The following is an 8,318-nucleotide window of genomic DNA, read 5'->3' as shown; positions in this document are numbered from 1 at the left end:
CCTCATTTTAATTTAATCACATCTTTAGCTGTTCTCTCTAAATACAGTAACATGTTGAGGTACTGGGAATTAAGATTTCAACACCTGAATTTGGGGGACGTGGACATTTCAGCCCATGACAGGTGTCATCTCCATTTTACAGTTGAGGAAACTGAGGCCCATGGAAACAAGTCATCAGATTCTTACTACACTGATTTTACTTAAATATCTAAGAAAAATAAAGTTAGATTCAGCCTCCTATTTTAAATCACATAGAATATGTATATATATATGTATGTATTTCAAAGATTTTATTTATTTATTTGACAGACAGAGATCACAAGTAGGCAGAGAGGCAGGCAGAGAGAGAGGAAGGGAAGCAGGCTCCCTGCTGAGCAGAGAGCCCAATGTGGGGCTCGGTCCCAGGACCCTGAGATCATGACCTGAGCAGAGGCTTTAACCCACTGAGCCACCCAGTCGCCCCAGAATATATTTTAAACCAATACTGGAACCTAGCTACCCTTTACCTTTACCCTAACCTTACCCTTTACCTTCCCTATTTACTGAGTTTATAGGTTTTTTAAAATTATTTAGGATAAACGAATCTGAGACTTTAACTCACCAAAGTTAACTTACCTTCAAACTGTAGAATTCATTGGAGACATAAAATAAAACATTTAAGGTACCAGAATTTCTAATATTATGCATTGTAAAACTCTAAGATTCAGTTAGCTTTTTAATAGGTACATTTTTTTTCTTATTTCTTTTTTCTATGCTTATGAAGCCATAATGATTCTTGTTCTGCCACTTACTAGCCATGTGACCTGGGGCAAATTATTTAATAGTGTGGTGTGTTAGCTTCTTCATTCACAGAATAGTGATATTAATAATTTCTGCAGTTGAGATTGTTATAAAAAGCAAATGAGTTAATATATGTAAAATACTTAGAGTTGCTCCTGGCATGCAGAGTAAATACGTATTAGGTGTGAACAAATATTATTACAATATCTATGTGTATATATCATATATATCATTTTGTTTACAAAAGCAGGATCGTACACTCTACCAGTAACGATCAATGCATTGTTTTCCATTCTTCTTTGTCCTGCTTAGAGATACTGTAGCCACCGTATGACAATATCTCCTTTGCCAGGTGGCAAAATTTTAGGTTTTGCTAATAGAGGGCACTGGGGAGACAGCACAGGCTTGATAAGTGAAGGGGTTTCTCTTTCATGGAAAAGCACAGCAAAACCAAAATAATCCAGTTAAAAAAATGGACATAAGACATGAATACACATTTTTCCAAAGAAGACGTACAAATAGCCAGCAGACACATGAAAAGATGCTCAACCTCACTCATCATCAGGAAAATGCAAATCAAAACTGAAATGAGATTATACCTCACACCTGTCAGAATGGCTGAAATTAAAAACACAGTAAACAAGAGGTGTTGGCCAAGATGCAGAGAAAGGGGAACCTTCTCGCTCTATTGGTGGGAATGCAAACTGGTGCAGCCACTCTGGAGAACAGTATGGAGGTTCCTCAAAAAGTTAAAAATAGAACTTCTCTGTGAGTAAGCAATTACACTTCTAGGTATTTACACAAACCATACAAAAACACTAATCTGAAGGCACACATGCACCCCGATATTTATAGCACCACTATCAACAATAGCCAAATTATAGAATGAGCCCAAATATCCATGAACAGATGAATGAATAAAGCAGAGATGGTGTATCTATATATAATGGAATATTACTCAGCGACAAAAGGGAATGAAATCTTGCCATTTGCAATGATGTGGATGGAACTAGAGGGTATTAGCCTAAGTGAAATAAGTCAGTTAGAGAAAGACAATTATCATATGATCTCACTCATATGTAGAATTTAAGAAACAAAACAAATGAACATGGTGGGAGCGGGGAAGGAGAGGCAAACTAAGGAACAGACTCTTAAATATAGAGAACAAAATGGTGGATCCTGAAGGGGAGGTGGTTGGGGGGTGGGTTGAATAGGTGATGGGGATTAAGAAGGGCACTTGTGATGAGCACTGAGTGTTGTATGTAAATGATAAATCACTGAATTCTCTATCTGAAATTGATATTACACAGTTTATTAACTAACTGGAATTTAAATAAAAACTTAGAAAAAAAAAGAGAGAAAAGCACAGCTGCAGGGGCTTGCAGAAGACTTACTGGTACTTACTCTGTAGGAAATTTTGTGGGCACCCTCGTGGACAGCTTTCTGCTCAGCAGCCCCCACTTGCTGATTGCAGATGAGCTCTGGCCTCTGACACCCCCAGAGAACTTCTCTACCGTCAGTGGGAAGAACCACACCTTCTTCAGCTAATTCTGATTCCCCACTGTGCTGTGGTGGTGAGGAGAGGAGTCTCACATTTGTTCCTTGGGAACTAATAAATATATTTTTTATGAACTTATAGTGGTTTCTGAGTGCTGCTGTAACAAATTAGCACAGACTTAGTGACTGAATACAACACCTGTTTATTATCTTACAGTTCTGGAGGTGGGATGACCAAAATTAACATCCGTGGGCTGAAACCACGATGTGGGTGGAGCTGCCTTCCTTTGCGGAGGCTATAGGAGTCCGCTTGCTTCCATTCTCCAGCCTCCCCAGGCCGTCCCATTCCTTGTGATCCCCCCTCCTCTTCCAATCCAGCAATGCCAGGCGGCCTTCCTCTCATGCTGCCATCTCTCCGGTTCTGCATGCCGGCCTCTTTGTCTCACTTAGAAGGACTGTGGTGATTACCTTGGACCCACCTGGATCATCCAGGATCCTCTCCCCATGTCGGTGTCAACGGAGGAGCAACCTCTATTCCATGGCCACTTTGCTTCTCCTTTGCCAGCTACCCTAATGTACTGTGTTTTCTGGGGTTGGTTAGGACACGGGCGTCCTTGGGAGCCCATTACTCTGCTACCACAGCTTTTCAGTTTACTTCATCTGTCCTCTTCCCTTTGTTTGTGTCTGTCATTTCCCTTCTATGGTCTCCTTGGAACTGTCGTCTTCAGCTGGCTTCTAATCCTGGCTATGTCTACATCTATAGGAACACGGCTTTCATGGAGGTTGATACTTCATTAAATATTTAAGTGGACCATGCTGTCATTTTTCTAGAAATTAAGCATATATTAGAAATGCCAACTAAAGACTTTTTTTTTTGACACAAGAAGAGCCCATGATATATTTTTAAGTGGAAAACGCCTTTTACAGTACAGCTAAAACATAACTGAGAAAAGAAATTATTTTTTACTTTACTTGCCTCCTTACCCCTATACTATTTGTTAAATGTCTACCTCCAGCTGAACCGTCAACCTATTGACGTTTTTTACTGTTGTAGAACAAATATTATTCCCTTGTAGTTATACAGGAAAAGCTGCCTGAGCAAGCTGAAATAGCTCAGTTGGGAGAGCGTTAGACTGAAGATCTAAAGGTCCCTGGTTCAATCCCGGGTTTCAGCAGTTTTTTTGATGCTTATGCTAAATGTACTTTCTGGCAGTATTGAACAAAATGTAAGCTGTAAGGGGAAAATTAGGTTCTCATGCAGATTTCTGGGGTGGATCATTGGCTTTTTAGGGAGGAGTGGTGTCAGGAGTCTTGGGGGGCCTTTTTTTTTTTTAAAGATTTTATTTATTTATTTGACAGACAGAGATCACAAGTAGGCAGAGCAGCAGGCAGAGAGAGAAGAGGAAGCAGGTTCTTGGGGGGCCTTTTTGTATAAACCCACTAGCACTGTTGAACTTCCTGAGTGTGATAGTAATAGCTGACTTATCTAGAGTACTTGCTAAGTGTCAAGATTTCTTCTAAGCTCTATGTAGCTAACTTATTTAAAATGACCACTAAGGGGAACCTGGGTGGCTCACTCAGTTAAGCCTCAGACCCTTGGTTTGACTCAGATCATGATCTCTGAGGTCGAGCCCCATGTCAGGCTCCATGCTGGGGTGTGGAACCTGCTTAAGATTATCTCTCTCCCTCTGTCCCTGCCCCCCACCTCTTTTTTTTTTTAAAGATTTTATTTGATAGAGATTACAAGTAGTCAGATCCCTGCCCCCCCACCTCTTAAAAAAATGGCTTTTAAAATTCTCAATAGCTACTTGTTAACTAAACAAAGTATGTGTCTGGGGTCTGAGATATGGTAGGTATAGAGTTAATGATTTTTACTTTGAGCATCATTATTATTTCTATTGGCTAGGAACTTCAGAAGCTAGAACTATGAGATGTGAGTTATTTCTTCTTTTTGTGTGGGGGGGGAGGGAGGAGGTGGCTCACACATCACTTCCAATTGATGTGAGTTATTTCTTTTTTCTTTTTTTTTTTTTTTATTAGAGAGAGATCACAAGTAGACGGAGAGGCAGGCAGAGAGAGAGAGAGAGAGGGAAGCAGGCTCCCTGCTGAGCAGAGAGCCCGATGCGGGACTCGATCCCAGGACCCTGAGATCATGACCTGAGCCGAAGGCAGCGGCTTAACCCACTGAGCCACCCAGGCGCCCCGATGATGTGAGTTATTTCTAATGACCTTCACCCCGCCATCTGATAAGGTGGTATTAAAGATCATCATTTCCCTCCTGATTATTTTTAAAATCTGTATTAACAATTCCTTGCTTTTATATGGTCAATGCAAAAGCATATTTTCCCACTGGGCTTTAGTTTTGCAGAATGGGATTTAGCTTCTATTCCAAAGGTCTTCCCTGAGTTTACAGGCAGCCGAGGGTGGAGAGGGGTCTTTGAGTCTCTGAAACGGAGTGCAAACTTGCGTGTTTATATACACATTTCCCTAGGAAGACTGTCCACAGGTATCAGACTCTAGGTTTGTGACCTAGAAAAGGTTTAGAAAAGTGACACAGAAGATTTCCTCATCACAACAACTTGCTGATAATTTGTGACTCGACCTTTGAATTTTGCCAAGGTGTCGAGTGATAAGACTTTCTTGATTATTGTGCTTGCCCCTTGCTCAACACTATCTACTGAGAGGTGGATTTCAGGAGGGAGCCCAGACTGTCAACAAACTTCCTTCTGTTTGGGTGGTGGTCTTGGGGACAAATTTTCCATAGTGAAGCCAATTTGACCATTTTTGGAGGCCTCCTGCTACTTTGGGGTACGCCCCATGACCCACCTCCATCACTGGGTTTAATCTGTTGAGGTGGATCTCATGCTCCTAATTGTTTCTTTTCTGGGGGAGATTAAGGATGAAATCTCCATGTTCCCTTTATTATTCAACTTTAAAAAAAATCTTTCATTCTTGATGATGGCATTTGTAGACAATCTGGATGTCCAAAAGCAACACCAGGAAATGACTGCCTGTTCTTCCATCTTCATATTATTGAATGTCTATCACCTATATGACATCACCATGACTTGGCCATGCTTTGGTAAAGAGGTAGTGTTTTCAATTAAAGCCAGGCATTCTCTACGCTTTGAGGATTTACATAAAGTACAAGTGTTGCAGGTTATTCTCTTTCAATTCCTCTTTTCCCCCAAGAATTTAGCCACACTTCCAGAAAATCTGCCCCCTGAAGAATGAATTGGCTCAGGAACTGAGCTCCCATGATGAGACTGGAGCAAGAGATAGGGTTCTCATGGAAGTCTGACAGCTGAAGGACTGAGTCAAGTGCATGGAGAAACATCTAGGTTCCAACAACAGCGTCCACTTCCAAATGTGAAGTCCGTTGAGATAGAGGCAGGATCTGGGCCAAAGGGATGAGACCAAGCATTCTAGGCTAGGCCAGGGAGTCTCAGAAAAGTGGGTGAGGAGCAAGCTTTCATGGATAACAGGGTTAGGGTGGTATTAAGGGCTGTGAACAAGATGGAAAATACTTTTCATTCTTCTCAGTAATCGCTACACTTTTATTACATGGGATTCGGACTCTGAACTATTTGTATGTGTGTACACACACACACACACAGTAGTGTTGGTATCTAAAGGGAATGTGGATTGTATTGAACAATATAACTGGAAAGAGAATCAAGTATTTAAAAATTTTTTTATATTGTTTTTATGATTATAAAAAAGTACAAACTACTGAAACATTAACATTTTTATGGAACTGTATTGCTTAAAAAGTAAAGATAAGTCTAATCCCAAATCTAGTATCTATTCCTTTTCCAGACTCTTACTATGCACTGCATGTAAAATGAATGTATATAAACATAAATGCACTTATATTTTATACAGAATTAGACCATTAGGTCATAATATTTTTCCATAATTTCCAAACAGCAAGACTGAATACCTAAAATAATAGTGAAACTTTATTTTTTTTGTATGTTTCCTTTTCAAGTTTATTTTAATGGAAATAAAGTAAAATATTAAAGGAGCCAAAGACATGAAAACTCAAGCCCCAACTATAGCATAATCCAAAATTCTAAAAAAAAAACCATACTTTACAAAATCTTAAGTGATGGGGGCAAATGGGTCTCATTAGTAACGGAAACATTTATTGAATATCTTTTCTGTGTCAGACTCCATTTTGAGCAATTTACAGGATTTAGTTCATTTATTTATTTTTAAGATTTTATTTATTTGACAGAGAGAGACATCGCAAGTAGGCAGAGAGGCAGGCAGAGAGAGAGGGGGAAGCAGGCTCCCCGCTGAGCAGAGAGCCCGATGTGGGGCTCGATCCCAGGACCCTGAGATCATGACCTGAGCGGAAGGCAGAGGCTTTAACCCACTGAGCCACCCAGGCACCCCAGGACTTAGTTCATTTAATCAGTGATGAAAAATGCAAAAAGCAAGCAGCAAATAAGCATTTATAGCAATTTTAGAGTATTATAGAGGGACCGGTCTATGTTCTATGACGTTCTATGGAGGAGAAGGAGTTAACAATGTCGCAAAGTCCAAGCAAGAACTGGTGGGGACTGGCAGTGCGCAGAGCATCTAGAGAAAATGCTGCCATTATCTTTTTACGGTCAGAGACCATAAACCGTCTACGTGAGTACAATCTGTTCATTAATATGTATATGTATATGTATATTAAGGTAAGTGGTGATAGTTTATATATCTGTCATTTAACTCATATTGATCATAAAAATACCAAACTTGTTCTTTTAATTTCTCATTCTTAGTGTGGTGTTTAATTCACAATGATACAAATCACTTTTATAATCTTTATTATTATTAATTATAATTTTCATGAAATCACTTTAAAAACTCCAAAGGTACTTAGAGTCAGTCGGAATTACCTTTATAAATCATTCTCTTTGAAAATGTGTAATGTTGGCTAGAACTGATAACTTGGCCAGTCTAAACTCTTTCCTGTTGGAAAGAGTATAACTGTTTAAAGCCTAGTATTTCTTCCAGGACGAATTCATTTTGTTTCTACATTTGGGATCTGTAATCAGCAGAGTGGAAATTAAAATTGTGTTCATGCTTTTCTTTCCCTCAGAGTCTGTGAAACTCTCCCAATTAACTCCAGAATGGATTTAACCTAATTCCTGAAAAGTCTGGTGGGTAATTTTATGGAGGTTGTTCAGTGTCCTAGAGACAAAAGAGATCTTCAGGTAAGTTAATGGAGGAAGAGAAGGACTGTGAGATAAAGAAAGAATAGGAAAGAAAAAGTGGATAACCACTTTTTTTTTTTTTAAGATTTATTTATTTATCCCAGAGAGAGAGAGAAAGAAAGAGAGAGAGAAAGCATGTGCATAGGAGCAGGTGTGAGGGGCAGAGGGAAAGAATCTTTTAGCAGACTCTGTGCTGAGCAGGGAGCCTGATGCAGGGCTCAATCTCACAGCCCTGAGATCAGGGCCTGAGCCAAAACCAAGAGTCAGATGCTTAACTGACTGAGTCACCCAGGTGCTGTATGAGAAAGTGAGTATCCTCTTAGGAAAGGGCTCAGAAATCAGGAGTAGATTAGAAAAATTAGGCTGGAGAGCCTATATTCCCAGATACACAGGGTGTGGGCATCTCCTAAGGAAGGAAACTAAGGAACACGGATCTCCAGTCTTGAGAACCTCTAATGGTTTAACTGAATTGGCACAAGTTCAAGGACAAGCACATCTTCTACTATGTTATTCTAAAATTGTACATTTCCATTTTTTAATCATGTTTTGCATTAAAATCTGGAAAAACTAGGGGTGCCTGACTGGCTCAGTTGGTAGAGCATGCTCTTGATCTCAAAACTGTGAGTTCGAGCCCCATGTTGGATGTAGAGATTACTTAAAAAACAAAATCTTTTTAAAAAAGTTTAAAAACTGTAGAAGTTATTTCAAAACCTACAACAGTGATTACTGTGTTCTAAAACAGAACCACTTATTGGTTTAAAAAAGTTGAGAAAGTTGTCCTGACTAAATGGGAAACCACAAACTTACTCTATTTTCTTTTTTCCCTTTCAA

The 8,318-nt window shown here is 39.6% G+C and overlaps 1 non-coding gene across 1 annotated transcript; it reads left to right on the top strand.

Moving 5' to 3' along the window:
* The first annotated feature begins 3,379 nt into the window (after positions 1–3,379).
* TRNAF-GAA (transfer RNA phenylalanine (anticodon GAA)) lies at positions 3,380–3,452 on the top strand. The gene has a single exon. It is a non-coding gene; the product is annotated as a tRNA-Phe (tRNA).
* The last annotated feature ends 4,866 nt before the right edge of the window (positions 3,453–8,318 follow it).

The sequence above is a fragment of the Lutra lutra genome, chromosome 3 (assembly GCF_902655055.1).
Source record: "Lutra lutra chromosome 3, mLutLut1.2, whole genome shotgun sequence".
NCBI classification, from domain to species: Eukaryota; Metazoa; Chordata; class Mammalia; order Carnivora; family Mustelidae; genus Lutra; species Lutra lutra.
Note: the sequence above shows the minus strand (reverse complement) of the source record. Positions and strands in the feature narration are given on the sequence as shown.